Below are 22601 nucleotides of genomic sequence, written 5' to 3' on the forward strand. Positions count from 1 at the left end.
GGCATCGAAAAAGAAAGCTAATGATTTATTAAAGGTAACTATAATAATCGGTGTTTGAACGCGTGTGGAAATAAAAACATCGCCGACCGATCTAAGAAATTATTTTAAGTTTCTTGCTGTGCTTTATTCATTTTTTCAAACACGGCTAACTAAAATTATTTAGTGAAAGCGCACGAGGCACGAAACAGAGCAACCCTGACTATTTTAATTTCAATTTTGACTTCATCGGCTAGATCATTGTAAAAGTCGCTGGCATTAGTAACCAAGTAGAAATTTATAACACACTGAACAGCTCCTAACATTTAAGATTTATTTGAGAATGTGTCTATTATGTATGAGGTCTGTAAGTGAAGCTAACTTAATTAAGTACTTACCCGGTTAACAAGCTCTCTGCAAGACTCCTTTATAAAATGCGCTTCTTTTGCTTTACAAACTTCAAACATCTGTTGCTAAAGATCGCACGCGTTCGCAGCACAATGGCGCGAATAAAGCCTCTGATTGGCTTATGTCATCGCAATGATGCGATTTTCCCGCCTTCTACGACCGCGCGGCCGCGTATAAAAGGCGAGAAAGTTTGCGCGTTCCTTTATACTAACAATGCACTGGAGGAACTGTGATCATGAAGGCAGTCCTCCCAGGGTGGGCCTTCTTCTGCACTTTGAGAGGGCCCATCTCTGCGTGGAGCCCTTCTGTGGGTACACGGTGCATAATTTTTGTTAGTGGGTGAACCTGCGTGCGCGCTCGTTTGCCCTTCAAATCAAAACTGAGCCAAACAACTTCCTAACCTCTTTATTCTTCTATTGCTTTATTTATCCTGATTTATTCATTTACGAATATCTAATTATTTAGAGACGACCTACATGCAGAATTAAAACCAAGGCAGGAATTTACTCTTTTTAATTCAACGCACAGGTTTATTATTTTCGGGTTAATTGTAGTATTCTGTGCCGGTAAAATTATGACAAATATTTTTTGGGGAATTTGCCATTACTGTACATCTAGGCTGAACCACAATGAACTTTTTCATTTTAATTAACTTTTTTCTAGTCAAGCATTAACAAGTCTTCAGAGTCCTGTTTTCTTTTACGTTAATTTAGAGTTACTCAAGAACGATTTGACAAAGAAAGAGGACCCGACCACGACTTTTTGATATGGAAACTCTCTGAATTTCGAGATTTTGGAGCCGACTTCGTGCACTCTATCAGTCGGCGGGCGATAATTTTAATTAAATGTCCGCTCAACAGTGCTGTAGTTACTACACTCAAATTTGACAACCGGCCTGAACCAAAGAAAAAATGTTCCATTACACGATTTATTACAAATCATATATTTAACCCAGGTTTGTCATCTGAACGATAAATCTCTAGTCTATTTTTAAGTGCGAAAATTCCATTAATTAAAAACGATTCTTGGAAGAAAATTCAATTGCGTCTTGATATTAAGATTGACAAGATTTGCCTTTTCTCTTTAAGGAAAGACTAAATTAAGTTGACGAAATAATTTTCAAAACTTATATTCAATATAGTTTATTCCTCTTATACAGAATAATCTCTAAGAAAAGGAATCACATTTTGTAGCCTTAAATCAACGGTAAAACTTAGGACAGACACCGATATTCATGTAGCCTGGCATACGGCTAGAAAAATAAGACAAAATGAAAAGAAAGATTGATCGATAATCGCCAACACGTTATATTGTTGTTCCAGAAACTTCAATTTGAGCCTACGGAGTTGTCAGAAATTTATTATTTATGTCACTAGCAAAATTAATTCCCCAACGCTTTTCGGTTTCAATGACTGATTGGTTTATGTAACTAATGATATCCTGTAAGGTTGCAACTTTGAAAACCTGATTTTCGTTTATTACGCTACTAGTGATTATAGAAATACAGCCGTTGGTTTCGTAGCAACTTAAACTTTGGCATGAACCTCAGAGACATCGAAACATTTTTCATCGCTACTTTTGTTAGCAAAACAAAATAATCCCTGTATCTATCTACTGGGGATTCAAATTCATTTGACAATTTCACTTTTAGTGCCAAACTCTATGACTTTGTAACAAACAGTTCATCTTTGTTGTGATGCTGCTTGGCATGCTGTTTTTAAAAGGCTGTATTAACTTTATATTTGAGTCTACTGATAAAATTCTCAAGTGCGGCCAAGCTATTGAATACCATTATCCAGTGGTCCTGTTTATGTTTCAAGCATTGAAAAAAAAAGGAAGATTTTAAATTGTTTCTTTCTATTTTTAAAGGATGAAACAGTTGACGCGTATTTAAAAAAATTCGATTTGTTTTTCAGCGACCAGCTGGTTTGCTCTTTGACGCAAAGCTACTCCTGAACAAGCCAACATATCCTTTGTTTTGTGAATTGTGTTTGCTCTATGGTCGTCCGTGTATTTTATCAACAGTCGTAATGAAAGCGCGGTGGAAGTATTGTCAGGATAACAAAAGATATCTGGATTATCTCTCCAACTAAAATTATATATCTCCCTTGTTACAAACAAACACCTTGAAAGTTGTAGAAATACATCATTACGTGATGTGAAATTCTCTCAAGATTTCGGGACGAAAAAATTAAATAATGAACGAAGAAATTTCGCAGCTCGTAGTAAACTTTTTAACCTCTAGCGATGAATTTTGCTTCCATATGTTCGATAAAATACTCAACTTTGAGCTATGAAATCAAAGTCACTGTATGCTTAAAATTGAGGCAAATTATAGTAGTGAGGTTAACTGAGCAAATTATTTTAGACGTATGGTGTATTTTGGACGTCCACGCACCGACGGTTGTCTACCTACAAAGATTTTTTTGTCCTTCAAAACTCCCTGGATGATCGGCTCAGTGTCCGTTCTTATCCTTTTAAGAAAGAGGAAAGAAATCATTTAAGAAACCTTTGATTACAAGCTTCCTTCTATCTAGAGTCAGAGCCGTTTCCTGTTTGAGGTATGATAAGGAAAACAAAGATACAAGACCATACCGAATAAATAGAAGGAAGACGCAACTAAGGCTAGAAATATTAGCCTTTTGGTATCATATTTTTATACTAACAATGTCCTGTAGTACTAACAATCGGGCAAGGTCAATACTGTAATAAGGGAGTAAGTACAAGATCACTCATTGGAAAGTTAGAAAATGAAAGAGAGAGTGTCATCCAGCACTACAAACAATATTTGGCGATGTCTTTAGTCTTGTATGCGCTCAATTGCACGTTTGCTGTAATCTGACACAAATAGAACAAACTAAAAAAAAAAAACAGGAATTGAAATGCGAATTGAAATGCACAGTACAATAGTAACAATTGAAGGAGTCCGTCTTCTTCTTCTCCGAGTGAATCTTGCTCGATCGGTTCTGCTCTCGAGGTCTTCAAGCCACACCAGAAGTAAAGTCCATGAATTTCCTCCCCGCTGCGTTTGTTTGACAATCACCACTGACTTTTGTCCATTTATAGAATGATCGCTGACGTTAACATCAACAGAAAACACCTTTCTTTTATGATCTCACTGCTGATTGGTGGATCGCTGAAAGATGATTGAGAGGAGTTGTTATCAAGTTGAGGGAAATGACTTCATGAAATTTTTATGAGCGTTTTTCGATCAGCAGTTGTTACCGATTCGGTTTTACGCTGCCGTCGTGAAAGATGGATCAATCTGATGATATCTGAGCGAATTGGTTTCTGTGTTCAATTGTGATCTTCTTTGTTTCAGCTTTGTTTTCTGATATTATCTTGGAGGATACAAACCAAACACAGTTTGAAATCCAAGTCATTAGTTTCTTTAACCGGTTGTCATTGATTACTGAACTGAAATAAACAGTTTCAGAGATTCGCTATCGTCAACATTCTATTATTAAACAGAATTTGGGAAAGGGAAAAGTTCCTTTGTAGACATATCGACGGCTAGTTGAGGAAATACAAGTCTAGTCTAGTCTGTGGAGAAATAATTTCATTCGTACAAGGGCTTACAAAAAAATAGATCAACTATATTTTCAAAAAAAACAAAAGGATTGTTAGTGCGCCGCTGGATTCTTGATATTCATGATTCTTGATCCAGCGGTTGCAAGCATGCGCAGTAGTAAATTGGAAACAGGTGCATCTCGCCCGCTGCCAGGCCACACTTACCTTTCAGGCCCCATGCGTTTAATAAGGCGCCAGAAAATCACACAAGCATAATTTAAACGAGTCAAATTTAATAATGTTGGCTTGTGAGGTTCTTGACACTGCTTAATGTTTAATGAGTTCGCGATCAAACACCATTTCCAAGGTTTGTTTTGTTGTGAAAGCTGTTTTGTTTCCGTGAAATGAAATAGGACAAGAATGTGAAAGCTATCAATTGAAACGGAAGAAAGGACATTTTGCTTGATTCAAAGGGCTTTAGAGACTTGTCAAAAAAGCATGAACACATCTAACAACGATTAGGATTTAAACGTACTCTTGACAACCTTGACAGAAGTAGAGCATCTACAACTAAGCATGGAGTTTTCAATGTTTTTCTACTGACTTCGTCGAAAATGACAATCTTTGTTAGACATTTTATTAACTTTCTGACTCAGGCCGGAAGACAACTTTCTTTGCGCTGAAATCATGTCTCGAACAACAAACGTGAAATTCCAGTAGCACACGTGATGTCCGCTTTCCAGCACAATTCAAACCTTTGACAACAGCCACCCCCCCTCCCTCCCCCACCCCTGGTTGTGCAGTGTGGTTCATGGTTTGTGAATGTCAAGGAATTTTTAAAGAACAGAATTGGCACTTTGTGAGCGAATGACTCACCCAAATAGGGCTTCTAATGAATTTTTGAAGGTGATACTAATATGTTACTATCTGTAATGCATGAACAGCTCTTGATTGACGCTGAAAATTTGCCCTCGAGGAGGCTGCATTTGAGGACTTCATGGTAGGGCATTTGACAGGCCTTTTAACACTGAGGGAGGGGGAGTGAGAATTTGAAAACGCTAATCATCAAAAGTCGAATTACTCGCGGGGGTTTCCCGGGGAAAGGAATGTCGAAGTTTCGAATTGAACCACGCATTATTTCCCACAAGACCACTTTCCGAAGAAATATAACTCAATCCCCTTTGTGGTTACTGGCACGAAAGGCCTCATCGTAGATATAGTACTGTCATGATTTATCGACATCCATGTTTTGGCTGAATAATATGTATATGGGAATATTTGTGCAATTAGGCAATTCCATTTTAATTTATAAAATGCAGCCGAAGTGTCATTAACACCAAATAAAGCTTTGTGGTCTCTGAAAGCTGCTGCTCTGAGGTAAAGGCAAAGCTTGAAAGATCTAAGCTTATGCCAGAAGATAATCTTATCCTTTCAACACACAGAATCCAAAGGAACACAAGAAAGCGTAGATTATTAATGAAATAATGCGTTGTGTTTGTATGCAAAAGCTTCTTGTCAAGGAAAAGGTGACAGAGTGCGAGACCATTGTATTGAAAGAAAAGGAAACTATAATTATTTTCACCAGTGATGCATTTGAACTCAATTTTTTTTACTTGTAAAAGTAAAAATATATAGTTTTTACATGTTCGCTGAAGTCAAAATAGCCGTAAGTAGTCGCTTATTATAAACCACCTTTCTTTGAAGATAAATCACTATTAATTATAGATTGCAGTAAAACCATTTCAGCATCTCTCACAGACTAATGACTGTAGTTAGCTGCCGACCACAAAATACTGGACGTGAAGGTGAAAATACCCCTAACTAATTAATTTTCTAGTTTATACTGATAATTAGCTACCTAGAAGATACGAAAGAGTAAAGTCGATGATAACTTTTCAATAAAAAACCGTTTTTTAATATTTTCACCAACCTTCAAACAATAAGTTTAATCTAAACTCTCTGAAAATGGATGTGCAATTAGAAAGACTAATTAATCATTTTTTTGCTCAAAGATGGATTTTAATGTCTGATATTAGGGATTTTATCACAAACAATAAATTAATATGCAAAACACCGAAAGCTATTGTGTTGCCAGTCTACTATGAAATAAATTAAGGTTGATATCCTCGACTGGCCCATATGGATTGATAAAAAAAATCTGGTGGTTTGAGTAACAAAAAAGAACTGAGCTGAAGCTAGCTTCCACACAAGTAAATGTTTTTGTAACAAACTCTTCTCTTCACATAAATGACAAAGTTTGCCTTTTTTTCTGTGACAAATATGTTTGCTTAAAAGTTGGCACGCACAGACATTTATTAAGGAACGTTTGTCAAATCTGAGAATTGTTCATCATTAGGTGGGTCGGAAAAGGAAATTTCTCAAAGATATGTGGCAAATTTTTTTCCATACCCCTCAATCATAAGTTTCTTCGAGCTTTTATAGTGGCTACCCTCCCTTCTTTGAGAAGCATTTTGAACCAAGAAATACTACGAACCTCGATTGTGTATGCATGGACCGAGAGAGCCCTCTTTCCGCTTTAGCTCCTCTCTGAGATAACAATAAAAGTATTTTTGCAAAACAATCATGACACAACCCTTGTTTGAAGAGCCTTTCATTCGTTAGGAATTTTGACATTTCCTTAGGAAGTTTTTCCGGATTTTCATCTCCGGCCACTCGTTGTTTTGCAGTCCAAAAGGCATCGCTGCCGCACCCATTCGAGGGAACTCTTCATAGAAAGGGTCCAGGACTTAGGAGAGGTATCTTACTACACGTATCACACGTGTGCATGTATGGTTGGAAAGAAAAGGTTCAACGAAAACGAAGCATGGCTTTCAAAACGGCAAACGACGGGATTCGCTTTCCAGTCAAGTAATGACATAAACCACTTTCCGCGCATGTGCAAATGCCTTGCCCATTAAAACATGCGCAGTAGAACCTCGTTCTCGAATTGGACGAGACCATAATTACTGAAGAAGACAAACAGACTTCATCCCATATTAGAGTGTCCCTCACTAAGCTATAAAAGCAGGAGATTGGAAGAAATCTACCATACTTACAATGCACTGGAGCAACTGTGATCACGAAGGCAGTTCTCCCGGAGCGAGGCCACCTCACCACGCACAAACAGGCTAAGCTCCGCGTGTTTCCCACGCGAGTGGGTGGCGCGGTGTGAAATTTTTGTTAGTCGGGCTGACCTGCGTTCGCGCTCGTGGCCCTCTAAGGAAGAAAAGCAAAACAATTTCAGTCTCACAAGATGTCATGTGTACGCGTGGTTTCGCATGCCAAAATTAAATTCTGAACATAGACGCAACCAAACCTTTCAGTATCAAATAACATTTTGACGAGAAATTATCTGCCTTAAGATACGTTTTTACCCACGCAACGGTGAAAATTATTTCCCACAAAAGAATTAAATGGTTCAGCGAGATCTGACGCCGCTTCAGTCTAATCAAGCTTTTTGGATTGAGGTCGTTTAAAATGCCAAACACAAAAATTCACATCGTTGAAAAGAAGATAATTTTTTATTTCACTTACTATATTGTCTTATTTTCCTGCTCACCCTGAGAATTCTTACCGTTTCCACTGTAGTTTAAGATCAGATGCTAACAGAGACTTACTCGCTTTAAAGTTCTTTGCTGCGATCATCCGCCAAATTACCAGTATCGACTACAAAAAACATCAGTGATGTTTCTAGCAGTCGACACTGATAATTTGAAGGGTCGAGTTTGAGCAGGTGCTAATGACCAGCTCTGTGCAAATAACCGTTATAATTCTGTTTGTAGAATTAAAAAGGAAAGTCTCCCATGATGTATTCGATGAAAAAGTCAAGATTATTATTATTATTATTATTTTCTTTTTTTGGAAAAATAGCAATTGTACTGATCAATACTGGTTGTTTCAATGCTTTAATACTCACAAATTGCTTGTGTTTTTTGTAAGAATTAAACACAAGCCCGTGGTATTAATGGCGTAATTCCGGCCAAAATAATCGGCATGATACGACAGGCGTTGACTTTCACCACTGAGGTCTAAGCTCCAGTTCATTTATTTATTTCTTAGTCTTCTTTTTTAAGAAATGTGAAGTTCTTATATATATTTTTATGTCTTTAGGCTTGTTAACAACTCGCACACAAAACTGACTAATTCATCCAAAACAAAAAATATTATGCATTTAAATTAGGTCAGTTTATGCGGGTACGAATCATATACGAGTTGAGCTACTTCAATTCTATACCTCGAAACGCTTGCATGCATGTTCTTGTATTAGTTGTTAATTAGAGTACAGCAGTTTTGAAACTTAATTTCCCAGCTGGCTAAGCTAGAAAAAACGAATAAAACCATGGTCTCAAAGAAGCCATTAATTTACGTGTGTGGCCAAGCATATTTTTTTTTTATCAAAAATGCTGGTTTTATTTACATAAACCGATAGGGAGTAAATTACGGTTGGAAAACATTAGAGCAAATTTAGCATCAGATTCAGTTATGGAAGATTAAGAACCAGAACTTTATTATTTCGTGTTTAAAATTATTATGCTGCACTCTTTCCTTTAGTGACAAACATGAGAGAACTGTTTGTTCCCTTTTGTAAATAGCTTTTAGCTGAGCATGTTGTCTAAAATGTCAATATAAGCAAAACCACAATTTAGATGTATAAATCTTAATTACACCGTAGAAAGAAATCTTGAGGAATTCTGAATGTGTCATGAAAAATATGATTCCTAAGTCTATATTAGTTTCTGTTTTTTTGGTACTGTTCATTAGCAGTACCTTGACAGATGTATTCCTACCTCGATAGCTTTCAGGAATATTTTGTCGACAAGTTGGTTTGTGAAGTGTTTGTTCGCATTGTTTGTCATTTTTTCTCTTCTCAAATCGAAGAAAATTTTCATAAATTTTAAGAAAAGAGTATTACAAGATAACAATTCATTTCATCGCGTGCAGTTTTGTTTTACAGCTGTAAACTTCCTGATGAACGAAGTCATATTCAATCTTCGTCATTAATTTGTCCAAACGGTTATTGAATTTCGCTTTAAGTCGCCATTTTATTGTAGAATTGTGCATAGCCCCATAGAATTACTTTGCACGATATTTGGTTAATAGTCCATGTTCAATTTAAGCTCGTTTTCTGAGTACTTGGATGAAAACATTTGGAAGTAACCAGACGGTGTCAACTACAAAATGACAGCATTCTCCAAAGTATAATTAAATCCCGTCTTCATCTTTATTGACACAAAGACAAAACACTTCAAATGAAATTTATTCTTCTTTACGTTTGTTTCTGAATTTTTTGGTGATAGCTGAACTTTCTTTGAACTTGAACGAAACAGCACTGATGTGGAATCATCTACGTCCAGTTCATTTAAAGCTAAGACTGCATGCACAAATAATATTATAGAGAGACATGATATAGTCAATGACCAGCTGCTGCGTACTTTAAAGGAATGGAGATAGACACGTACTGAACTCATCATGCAACTTATATATCAACCAATACCAGCAGTGCCCCCCCCCCCCCCCATCCTCCCTCCTAGGCATTAGCGTAGCAAGCTCTTCCGTGGGCAATTTTTCGCTGTTAGAACGCGCGGGCGCGAAAATTGGGACGAGACCGGAAACCGCGCAAGGAAAGCATCTGGTACTCAGGATAAGGTAGAACAACAAACCATTGCATAAAATATCGCTATGATTATAAAAATGGATTTGAAAGTCCCTCTGAAAGACGTTTGAAGGCATATTACTAGTCATATATTACACATATTTGTCTATCTTGAAGCCTGGGGTCGGGGGTAGTTCTCGGATTTTTTGGTGGGAGTGTGCTGCTCGTTTGTCAAAACTCCGACCCTATTTGAGATCAAAAAATTGAATTTTCCGGTACTCTTTCTTGGGAATTCATACCCATTTTCAGATCTGCTATTTAAGTCCAATACCCGTTTCTGTAGAATAGATACCCCTTTTCACAATTTTAGACCAAATTGGTTAAAATCTATACAGTACAAACCAGTAACTGTGTTCCTGGTTTGGAAGAATCACCGCGACAAAATAAAAGTGCCGGATTCTGTAGTAAAGGATCTAATCAACAAAAAATTGTAGAAAACTAATTCAAAAAAGAGTAAGGCTGACCATATGGCAAAAGACGTCACAATTTAAAACAGGTGCAATTAGATATTACGTAGGCTAAAGTTAAAAGAAAATTAAAATTATAGGCAAGAGTAAAATGGTATCTAATTGCAACCGTTTTAAATTGTCACGTCTTTTTCCATAGCGTCAGTTTCAAAAATACCCTGAAGAAGAAAGGCCTTAATTTCGAAATATTGGGTAACTATATTTCCCTGGCGGTGAAATCAACCTTGATCTCTTTTTCATTAAAATGCATACCCGTTTTCAGACCAAGCCGCTCAAAAACTATAACCTTTGGTGCTCCATGTATCTATATGTAGCTTATATAGGGCAGTACCCCTCTCCTGGATCCTGAAGACAGAGTCCCTTAAGGGAATAACATTTGCCGGGCACATCTAACACTTTACAAAAAACTTTTTGTGCGCTTCTTAACTCGTATAATAACAACATGTATGTGACAAAATCGGCACACTTGGAAAAGGCGTGTGTTCTTTATGTTACGTTTTTCGAACAAGAACTCGCGACGAATAAGTGTAACGAGTATGGTTACATGAAGTACAAGTCTAGTTCCCGCCTTGCGTGTCACGTGACCGAGCTTGTAGGAAGCCATCTTGAAGTTTTGTTGTCGCTGTTCAACCGGAATAAATAAGTTGTGTTTTGCGGACTCTGTGTCTTTCCGCCTGTCGTTACATGGTGTCAGAAGTTTCCCGGATCCACACGTCACGAAAAGGAATGATTTGTGGCAGAAGCTACCGAATTTATGCCTGAAACCAGTGTTCAAAATAGCGAAAGTCCGGCTTCAAGTTTGATAACCATGGCGAATTTCCAAATACCTCCTCCTGACATACTCGAGCTAAACGAAGGTTCGACAGCGTCCAATTGGCGAACTTGGGTTTCTGCTTGGAATAATTACAGGCTGGCTACGAAGCTAGATAAAGAGGAAGAAGCACGCCAAGTAGCAACACTTTTGGCCGTAATTGGAAAAGAAGCGAACAAGGTGTTTCGTACTTTCACGTGGGCCTCGCCAGACGACGCGAAGAAAATCGCTGCGGTTGTAAGCAAGTTCGAAGAGTATTGCATTCCCAGGGAAAACACTATTTACGAACGTTTTCTTTTCTTTACGCGGGATCAGCGGGAATCTGAAACTGTTGATCAATATTTGACGGAGCTTCGCCAAATTGCAGCAAATTGTGATTTCGAGTCAATCACACCCGATCAGCTTCTCCGGGATCGACTGGTGACAGGTACCAAAACTGCCAAGGTACGTGAAAATTTGCTCAAAGAGAAGAAATTGACTCTTGAGAAAGCTATAGATATCGCTCGTGCCGCCGAGAGTACGGCTGTCCAAATGAAAGTTATGTCTGCTGAGTCTGGATTGAGTGCTGTGAAAGAGAAAGAGAAAGAGCAGTCAGAAAATGTCCCATCTGTCAGCAGTGGCTGGATCAAGGACTGCAGATTCTGTGGTAGGAACCACGAAAGACGTAGCTGCCCTGCCTTTGGCCAGATTTGTGTATATTGTAAAAAAAGGAATCATTTTGTTGTCAAGTGCCCAGCAAAAAGCAAGGTGTCTTCTGTCCAAGAGCGATTTTATTTAAGTGCCGCAGGTGTTGGAAACGGAGGTCGTGAGATGGTTACCCTCACTGTATCAAAAGAGTCTAACCCCCTTTCAGGTCAGGATGTAAGCTTCTTGATGGACACGGGGGCTGAATGCAATCTTTTGCCCTTGGATGTGTACAAGAAGGTGACTGGCGATCTGCACTTGAATTTCCTCAATGCACGCGGCAAGTCAATCCTGGTTTTAGCTAATGGAGATGAGCAACCCATCGAGGGCAAAGCCACAGTGTATGTCTCCCGCAAAGGAAACGCACACAAAATTGAAGTCAATGTAGTCAGGGGCCATGGGTATGAGCCCATACTGTCTAAGCAGACAATGCTGGAAATGAACTTGATAAAGATCCTAGACAGTGACCGAGATCCACGCGTCAATGTACTGAAGTCCGACACAGAGCCACTGCTGGAAGAGTATGACGATGTATTTGAAGGCCTTGGAAAGTTGGACGGACAGTACCACATTGTAACAGACGAGTCCATCAGACCTGTAGTGCATCCTCCGCGGCGTTTACCTGTTGCGATGACAGAGCGAGTTCAGCGGAAACTCGAAGAAATGGTAGCTGCTAACATAATCGAACAAGTCGACCATCCTACTGACTGGGTATCCAGTATGCTAGTGGTGACCAAGCCATCCACCGAAGCTGAGGGGGAAACCAAGTTACGCATCTGTTTGGATCCCAGGGATCTGAATCTTGCCATAAAGCGTGAACACTTCCCGATGCCGACAATTGAAGAGATTGCAACTAGGCTGAATGGGGCAAAATTGTTCAGTGTTTTTGATGCCAGTAATGGTTTCTGGTAAGTGGAATTTGACGATGAGTCTAGTAGTTTAACAACGTTTAACACCCCGTTCGGGCGCTACCGTTGGAAGCGAATGCCATTCGGCATCAATAGTGCACCAGAAGTTTGGCAGCGCAAAATGCGAGAGCACATTGAGGGGCTTAAAGGAGTAGAAGTAATTGCAGATGATTTTGTGATCGTTGGATTTGGCAACACACCTGCTGAGTGGCAGACAGACCATGACCGCAATGTGCGTGCCTTCCTAGACCGTTGCCGTGAGAGAAACCTGAAGTTGAACAAGAAGAAAGCCCGACTGAGACAGCAAGAAGTTCCCTTCATCGGACACATTCTAACCCGTGAGGGACTGAAACCAGATCCACACAAGGTTGAGGCAATTGTGGGGATGCCAGACCCGACTGATGTCCAGTCCTTACGTAGGTTCCTGGGCATGGTCAACTACTTGGCAAAGTTCCTCCCACGTCTATCCGAAGAAACAGAAGTCTTGAGAAAACTCACTGAAAAGGATGCTGAGTGGTGTTGGCTGCAAAGTCATACTGATGCTGTGGCCCATGTCAAGGAAATGATTGTATCTGCACCTGTACTTGCCTACTATGACGTGAATAAGCCAGTGGTCATTCAATGCGATGCTTCCCAAAGTGGACTTGGTGCAGCTCTGCTACAGGAGGAGCGCCCAGTGGCTTACAGCTCTCGTGTGATGACTCAAACGGAACAAAACTATGCGCAGATTGAAAAAGAGCTACTCGCCATAGTTTATGCTTGTGAGAAATTTGATCAGTACATTTTTGGAAGGAGCAATGTAATTGTGCAGTCAGACCACAAGCCGTTGGAAACCATATTCAAGAAGCCAATCCACAGTTCGCCAAAACGCCTCCAACGCATGCGTCTCCGTTTACAGAACTATGACATCCAAGTGGTATACAAGAAAGGAGAGACCATGTTCTTGGCTGACACATTAAGTCGCGCTTACTTGGAAAAGGAACCAGTGAGTCAGACCCAGGACAGTGACGTCCGTTCTGTCAGAGAACGACTGTTCGCTTTTGAGTTAGAGCAGATTAAAAATGGTGAAGATCTAAGTGCCTCCCCCACTCGCCTGGAAGAGCTGCGCAAGGAGACTGCTCAGGATGAAGAATTACAGACCCTGTCTGATGTTATTCATGAGGGTTGGCCAGAGACCCTGTCAGAAGCTCACAAATATGACCGGCGTCGGAGGCAAGTAATTGAGCTGTATTGGAACAGCCGTGATGAGCTGACCATAGAAGATGGATTGGTGTACAAGGGTCATCGCCTTGTGATACCATTTAAAGAGCGTTCTGGTGTTGTAAAGAGCCTGCATGAATCACATATTGGAATAGAAGGAACATTGCGTCGTGCCCGCGACATTGTTTACTGGCCTGGAATCACAGCCCAGCTCAAAGATCACTTGTCAAGGTGTGGAATCTGTAACCGTTATCAGCCCGAACAATGTAAAGAGCCTTTAAAGCCTCATGATGTGCCTAATTTGCCATGGCAGAAAGTTGGTGTTGATCTTTTCGTGCTGGACGGGCAATCATTTTTGATAGCCGTTGATTACTACTCTGGCTATTTTGAAGTGCAAGATATGAGTAGTACCACCAGCAACCGTGTTATCACCATTCTAAAGGCGTGGTTTTCCAGGCATGGTATTCCTGTGACTCTCATCAGTGACAATGGGCCCCCCTTCAACAGTGAAGATTTCCAGACCTTCAGTAAGGAATGGGATTTTCACCACGTCACATCAAGCCCTTATCACGCACAAAGTAATGGTCGTGTGGAAAAAGCAGTTAAGACTTGCAAGTCATTGCTGACCAAAGCCCGAGCTGATAAGCGTGATCCTCTGCTGGCGTTACTTGAGTGGCGCAACACACCAACTGAGGGTATGAATGCTTCTCCTGTTCAGCTACTATATGGTAGGCGAACACGCACCCGTCTCCCAGTAGCCAAGCAATTGTTAACTCCACAGGTGATAACTGATGTCCCCGAAAAGATCAAGATTAGAAAGCAGAAGCAGAAACACTACTATGATCGTCACTCACATGAACTGCCAAAATTGCGTGACGGTGATGCCATTAGAATGCGATTGCCACGCGAGAAGGAATGGTCACTGGGGCGCGTCATTGGAGAGGAGGGGACCCGTTCCTACTTGGTTGAAGTGAACGGAAAGCATTATCGTCGGAACCGCAAATGGCTCAGAGCAATACCCGAGGAGTTACCGGAGTCAGTGGAGACAAACCTCGACATGACCGATCCAATGGAACTGGTAGAGTCAAGTCCTGCTGAGCCGCCACAGGCAATGATACCATCATCACCAGTGGTTTCTGGGCCTCATACTGAAGGTCGTCCAGTGCGGGACCGCCGCCCCCCAGTGTGGTTAAAAGATTATGAGTGCTGAAATAAGACACTGACTCTGCCTTGTTGCCCCTTTTTTTCAATTTGGCTTTATTATGTACTTTTGCAGGGGCGTTTTAATATAGGAGACTTTCTAAGGCAGATTTGAACATTATGTTATTGCTTTTTTATTATCATTAACGTTCTGTATGCATAAACTAAACTATTAGACTTAGGAAGGGAGATGTAACGAGTATGGTTACATGAGGTACAAGTCTAGTTCCCGCCTTGCGTGTCACGTGACCGAGCTTGTAGGAAGCCATCTTGAAGTTTTGTTGTCGCTGTCCAACCGGAATAAATAAGTTGTGTTTTGCGGACTCTGTGTCTTTCCGCCTGTCGTTACAATAAGTTTACGGTTTAAGTTTCAGAAGCGAGCGATCGTTTGGTGTTTCTATTGAGGATTTCCGACTTTAGTGTCTAAAGATGGACGGATATTTCACATTCACAGGTGAAATCGGAAATCACTCATGCTCACGTACTCATCAACGCTGGCACAACTGAAATCAGGACAAAATGCTTTCACTTTATGGAGGTGTACTTCACTGCTGTGAGTGTATGGTTGGTTCTTTGCAGAGGTTAATATTCATAAGCTTGTTACAAGTCTTATGCCGGGAAGTTACACGTTTCAACCCCTTTTGGGTTTCAGACATTATCTCATCTGCTTACCTATCAATGGCGTATCTTCCAATTTTGAGTTTCTTGCGATGCTTGGTGGCCTTCTCATTTTCAATTTCTTCATTCAGTATCTCTTTCTCACACATGCCTTTGGAAACAACAATCACTTAATTATCTATTGATGATACATAAATTACTGTGTAGCATATGCCAGCTTAATATTATTGGTAAGACACTGCTTACTGACTTTCCACAAGTCAACTTCTTTGACCCTCAAATTGAGCGATGAAGTCGTGACATCGAGTGATGAATGTCAAGAGGGAACCAAAACATAGCATAAAGAGTAAAGAGGGAAAATAATATTGGAAAGGGCTTTAAGAAAATTTAGACACTGCCCTGACATAATTGCAGGAATCATATTGAGTTTAAAAAACATTCAAGCTCAATTTTTTTTTCAGGCCTTCTTTTTGCAATATTGCTTAAGCTGCAAGGTCACATAACTGCAATTTATGATGCCCCTGGAGGTGGAAATCTTATTAAGATCTTAGTATGACCTTGTTTGTTCGCATTGTTTGTCATTTTTTCTTTTCTCGAGTCAATGTAAAAAATTTCCATAAATTTTAACAAAAGAGTATCACAAGATAACAATTCATTTCATCGCGTGCAGTTTTGTTTTACAGCTGTAAACTTCCTGATGAAACGAAGTCATATTCAATCTTCGTCATTAATTTGTCCAAACGGTTATTGAATTTACTTTGCTTTAAGTTGCCATTTTATTGTAGAATTGTGCATAGCCCCGTAGAATTACTTTGCACAATATTTGGTTAATAGTCCATGTTCAATTTAAGCTCGTTTTCTGCGTACTTGGATGAAAACATTTGGAAGTAACCAGGCGGTGTCAACTACAAAATGAGAGCATTTTCCAAAGTATAATTAAATCCCGTTTTCATCTTTATTGACACAAAGACAAAACACTTCAAATGAAATTAATTCTTCTTTACGTTTGTTTCTGAATTTTCTGGTGATAGCTGAACTTTCTTTGAACTTGAACGAAACAGCTCTGATGTGGAACCACCTACGTCCAGTTCATTTAAAACCGAGACTGCATTCACAAATAACATTATAGAGAGACATAATATAGTCAATGACCAGCTGCTGTGTACTTTAAAGGAATGGAGATAGACATGTACTGAACTCATCATGCAACTTATATATCAACCAATACCAGCAGTGCCCATGCAGTGCTCTACCACTGAGCTACAGGAGACTCGTGGGAGCTAAGGCCATTAAACTAGGTTCATGGGACAAACATCCTGCATACTGCTAGGATTTGAATGTCAAACGTGTGGTATATGAAAGAAATGTGATGGTATATTTCCAGCCTGGTGAATGAATGAGAATGATGATTATTCTGGAAAGTGAGCACTCGGATTTCTTTTTTCCGAGTATGCCTGCGTCACTTTCTAGAATAATCATCATTCTCATTCATTCACCAGGCTGGAAATATACCATCACATTTCTTTCAAATATGTATACCTCTTTGAAACATTCCATACTTTACCAATACCAACATCTTTGCCTGACCTAACGATCTTAACCGTTAAATATGACTCTCGTTTGGCTTACTGATATATCTGCATGCACGCAGAGGTGAACATGGGAGACGTCTACGCGCGTGTGCAGGCTAGGCATAAATACCAAATACTGTGTACTAATATTACTCTGTGTAGGAAAAAGGTAACACGAACAAGCGAACTGAAGTGTATACTTAAATTTTCCTTTGGATTGCCCTGACATTTCTGGCAATGACCAATACACTGCAGGTTCATTCAAAATTAAACTAGAATCATGTGTTCCTGAGAGTTTGATCACAGCTTGTTTAAAATACAAAATCCATACGTACCTAGAAACTGACTCAAGGTGGATATGCTCATAGCACTTAGATTTAAAGGATGGGCCACTGTTAGACAATAACCAACAAGAAAAATCATAAGTGTGATAACCTTTTTATTGCTAAATCTTGGCTATTGTGAAATAAATTTACCACAACAATCTTCACAAGTTAACATGGAAACTTCATTAACTACAACGCCATATATGGCCATTATACAAGGCATTTATTCAACTGTATTCTTGTGATGCATGCTCACAAGATCAACAGCACTAAAATAATATTATTATTCCAATCCACAAAAGAGTGATATAAACAAAACTTTTCCAACAAATGTTCTCTAGACTAAAATAAAGTTCTACATGTAACTTTTTCTTTCGTTTGCATCAGTTAATGAAGCATTATATAATGATCTATTTGACTTAATTAACCTGTCAGCTTTAAGCCTTTCTAAGATTCCTGACACTTATCATATGCCGGTACATGTATTATTTTCCAAAAAAGAAGCAAACCAACATAGTGTACATATGAATAAGAGCTTGGTTTCCACTAGTACAATAATGTTCTTTAGTGTTAAAAAATAATATTAAAAAAAAATAACAAAACAAAAACCCAATAATTTCTTTCAGTTCCATATTAAAAGCAAGAAAACATGAAAGCTTGAAATTACCCTGCATTTTCAATTGATATTTTTTTGCCTACATATTAATTTAGCAAGAGCATATTAATGCACATCTTTAAAATTACTACAGAAGTGGGAACCATGCTAATTCCGTCATTCACACTCTTTTAATTTCTCCTTCAGACAGATTTTTTCTTGGTGTCTAAACACTTCTGATTTAATGACTGCCGTATTGCTGGCCATTTCCTCACAAATTATGCATCACCAAACTTTTCCTTGATGGCCCCTGTGGAGAAAAAAAGAAAATTAAAAAAAAAAACCTCAAGATATTATTATTTTTTGCTATGTACGTTAAGTGTATGTCCCCAAGGTCACCTCACCATCTATTATTTGCCTCTGAGTAAATGCTGACAGCTGCCTACTATTGGAGTCAAAATGTTGAAACACTGTTTGTTAGAAGCATCTCCCTCCCTCTCCCTTCTAAGCAATGTCATTCAAAAGTAAAATGGAAGTAATGACAACGTGCATGCCAATTTGCTTAATCAACATTTAAAACTAAAATGAAAGTGACGACAACACAGGCGCCAATTTGCTCAATCAACATTGACTCAGAGTAAAGAGGAGCAGCATTTCAACAACTTTTGAGAGTTGTTGTAGTTTTCACTCACGTCAGTGGGCCAGTAACTTATACTGTTTGGGAGCAGAGTTTTTCAACTTTTCAGCTAAAAGGATGGCACCAATATACAAGAGATACCCTGTGAAGCAACTAACATTTCAATTTTTTTTATTACAAATTTAAGTGGGGATGGAATGTACAGTCATTTAGCTGGTTAAGCCACAACCCACCGAAGAGCCGGACTACATAACTTTGTACATCATCGTGTGAACCGAAAATTAAGATCACTGTTTCCTGGCTTAAACAGCTTTAAAGTAACACATGAATGTCACTTTTCAGTTTGTTATTTTGGAAATGTTGCACTAAGCCAAATGCCCTCAGTTGCCCATTTATATTTCTTCTATGCTTACAAACTCCAGAGTGTAAGCTGAACCATTTACAATGTGTTAAATATTACCATTTTCTGCAGCTTTGATAAGTTCATAAAAGCCTCCAGAATTTTTAAGATTACTAAATATGTGGAGAGAAGTATGAGAAGGAAACACCCAACAATATGATAATATTAAGACCTTTCATGCTTTGTTCATTTTACTTCACATGTTTTCCTAAGTTACTAATAACAATCACAGCAAAATATTTAAAACGTGTAGATTAAATCAACAGAACGAACACTAACTTACGTTTTAGAGGGTTACTTCTGGTGGGGTCCAACTCCACCTTGCCTGAGGCCTTTTCTCTGGAAGGCTCAACTATCCTCCTTGCCTTTCCTCAGTCGTAGACAAACTTGCCAGAACTTCAAGTGCATATTTTTTTTATGTCGCCACCAGAGGAAAGTACTAGCAGGTTTGTTTCATTATACATCTAAAAAACATAAAATGGAAATAATTATTATTGTAGTTTCAAGATTGAAAACAAAATGTAAAAATTATCACAAAACATTATTATTACGGACACAAAAGTCATGTTTGTTTTATGTATAGATATCTCTCTCCTTCATGGAGAACAAATTTACTTGATTCTTGTAATAATGATGATAATAATAATGATAATGATAATAATCATCATCATCATCATCATAATGATGATGGTGTTAATTGATTTAGGTCGATAGTGTCATTTTTAAATTGACATTGACAATAGAAATAACGCAAGTTCCAAATACAGATTGGAGTTGAGATTGTATGGCATAACACTGATTGAATGAATGGATCTTGGAATGTATATTTGGCATCCCTGACAGATTTTGCAATTTGAACAAGCTGAAAGTATTTCAATGGTAATTTGATATATTAGATAAGGTATGACAGACCTCCTAGTGTCATTTACATTTGGATGGGTTGCCCTCTCAGGGCCAGTAAGCTTTTAAACAGTGTGGCAATTTTTGACTCAACCCCATTTTTTTAAATTAGCACAGTACTCAAAGTCATCCCAAGCCAGTAATTTAAATTTTTGATCTAGTAATTTCTGTATCTACAATGAATGTTACTTTCACCAGGAAGCTAAAAATAAAAATGAGTGGAATTTCTAAGTAAAAATTAAAACAAAAATTTGGAACTATGCATGCAGGGGTGTCTGCAGTACAAATTAAAATATCTAGCAATAGTCAGACTTACAACATCATGACTGCAAGAATGGACTGTAGAAGGTGTCAGTTATTTTATTCCTTTTGTGGATGTTCTATATAATTTTCTAAAGAATAGGTCTGATCATATATGTATGTATTATGCATAGATTTTTTTGCATTATAAACTGTTTGTCTAAGTATTCTAGTTTAAAATTAAAGAAGAGTTTCCTTTCAAGGTTCTGCAAAACTGCAGCAAACAAAAATGCCTTCTTTGTAATTAAAATGAAATATGATGAGCAGGCATGAGACTCACACATAACGCATGAGAGTTGGCAGTTATACAGTTAGGGTAACCCGAAAAGACTGACTCCCGGTCCCCTCCACCTGACTGGGTCCACGGACCACTTCACGGACTGGTCCATGGACTACCCCCTACTGACCCCCTCTACGGACCACCCCATTAAAAAAAAAACAAACAAACAAACAGAAAACAAAAGCAAAACATTTTACTAACCGCAAGTGGAGGTGGTGACAAGTCCACTCATGCAATATTTAGCGTGGTATTTCAAAAAATTTGAAGGCACTAGTTCAAGTTCAGCCACATGGTATGTACATGTACATGGCAAAATTGTATTTCTTCATCATAGAAAATGAACTGAAGAAGTGAGTGTGTTTTAAAACTGGATGATAAAAGTACCGTTCTTCTCCGCCATTTTGTTTTCGGGCCATTCTACTGCAGGTTCATGAAACTCGTCCCAGGCTTCATAAAATTACAAAGCAACCACTTTTGTGGCCCGATGCAGGTGCTAGTTGCAGTCATGGATACTCATGTACAATTTACTGTTTGAATGAGCATCACTTTTAATCTTAAATGTTTTTGATGACATCTGTGTCTCTCTTTAACTAAAGAGATTTTAAACATATTTTTCAAAGAACAAACATTTTTGTCACCCACTTTTAAACAGATGCTTCTTCGGTTCATTTTCTATAACGAACAAATACCTTGCCATGTATACACTCAATTGCAAAAACGTTGACACCTAAAAACCATAAACCGTGAACGATGAGACCCAATGGCTTTATGGGTATAAGTGTACTAAATTTATTTGCATAATATTCTATTCTTGTGCGACAGTTGATGACCAAAATTAGTTGCACATGGTGAATGATGGAAACTGTCCAAGCTTTCCTTAAAGTATCCAAGTTGGCCAACAAGGGCCAATTTGAGTGATATATACAATTCGCGATTTGCCTAAGTTCAAATCAGTCAATGAACTTAAGCAATGTTTGGTAGGAAATTGTTCAAAAGAATTAAGTCAGCACTCTATTTTTTATTGCAAAGAGTGAGAATGGTAAATTAGTTATTATGGAAATTATGAGGTTATTGTTTAAACACTACCCACAAATCCATTGGGTCTCATCGTTCATGGTTTATGCGTTTTAGTCGTCAACGTTTTTGCAATCGAGTGTATACCATGTGGCTGAACCAGAGCCTACTAAATTTACGAAATACCACGCTCAAAATATTGCACTCATGAGTGGACTTGTCACCTCCTCCGCTTGTGTTAAGTTAATATTTTAGTTTTGTGTTTTTTTTTTCTCTTAATGGGGGGGTCCGTTAAGAGGGTCAGTAGGGGGTAGTCCATAGACCCAGTCAGGTGGAGGGGTCCACGGACCAGGGGTCAGTCTTTTCGGGTTACCCGTACAGTTACATTTATTCTGATTTCATGAACTTTTTTTTTTTGAACAGTCAGATGGTAAAATGCTGCAGGACCTTAGACTAGAAGGCTAAAAAGATTTCATATTACTTCTTTCCCTCCTTACTCACAAGAACACAAATGGTAGTGTAACTCTAAGAAATAAGAATCAAAATTCCAGCACAGATCTACAGCTGTAGCTGCTATGCAAGAGCTTAGAAGAGAGTGAGTCAATAATTGGAACGTTAACAGACCTGCCAACTCTCAAGGTTTTCCTTGGAGTCTCCAAGTTTTTCAACAAATCTCCCAGTCTCCCGGTTAGAGCACCAAATCTCCCAGGAAATACATCCGTGGCCTTTTTCAAACATTAATATTTTACATTAATTTGGTTATTTTTGTGATGTCAAAAAGGAAAGTAAAACAAGAAGTGTATTTAGTGTTCTTATTTGTGCTGTTCTCGATCGAAAAAAGTAAAACAGAACAATCAAACTTATATAATTATATTTAATGAGTGTTGTCATTGATCAGAAATCAAGCAATCAAATTGCATAATAAATGTATACCTGCAAACTTTTTCTGAGTCAAATGCGTGAGATTTTTGTCTCATCATGACCGGGATTTCCGAAAACATCCAAGCCTCTTCCAAAGATTTCCAACGATTTTTCGAAGGCCTCCGAACGTTGCTGAAAATGTCCAAAGATATTCCGACGACCTTTGAACAGTTATGATTCAAACGGATTGTAGACATTTGAAAGCTTCTTTGATTGTTATAA

At 38.6% G+C, this 22601-nt stretch overlaps 2 long non-coding RNA genes and 2 other non-coding genes across 4 annotated transcripts in view; 2 read left to right on the plus strand and 2 right to left on the minus strand.

The window, feature by feature from the left end:
* Nucleotides 1-317: 317 nt before the first annotated feature.
* On the minus strand, nucleotides 318-7106 carry LOC146488891 (uncharacterized). Its single transcript, XR_014865609.1, has 2 exons — nucleotides 6951-7106; nucleotides 318-3520 (listed from the first exon to the last, which is right to left on the minus strand). It is a non-coding gene; the product is annotated as an uncharacterized LOC146488891 (long non-coding RNA).
* Nucleotides 589-752, plus strand: LOC146488892 (U1 spliceosomal RNA). Its single transcript, XR_014865793.1, has one exon. It is a non-coding gene; the product is annotated as a U1 spliceosomal RNA (small nuclear RNA).
* Nucleotides 6943-7111, plus strand: LOC146488893 (U1 spliceosomal RNA). Its single transcript, XR_014865791.1, has one exon. It is a non-coding gene; the product is annotated as a U1 spliceosomal RNA (small nuclear RNA).
* Nucleotides 7112-17428: 10317 nt separating this feature from the next.
* The window catches only part of LOC146488894 (uncharacterized), a 5851-nt gene continuing 678 nt past the window's right edge, over nucleotides 17429-22601 (minus strand). The window contains exons 2-3 of the long non-coding RNA XR_014865607.1: nucleotides 19248-19428; nucleotides 17429-18237 (exon numbers count right to left, since the gene is read on the minus strand). This is a non-coding gene — a long non-coding RNA (uncharacterized LOC146488894). The remainder of the gene's footprint in view (nucleotides 18238-19247; nucleotides 19429-22601) is intronic.

The sequence above is a fragment of the Pavona decussata genome, unplaced genomic scaffold, assembly GCF_977016875.1.
Source record: "Pavona decussata unplaced genomic scaffold, jaPavDecu1.1 SCAFFOLD_8, whole genome shotgun sequence".
NCBI classification, from domain to species: domain Eukaryota; kingdom Metazoa; phylum Cnidaria; class Anthozoa; order Scleractinia; family Agariciidae; genus Pavona; species Pavona decussata.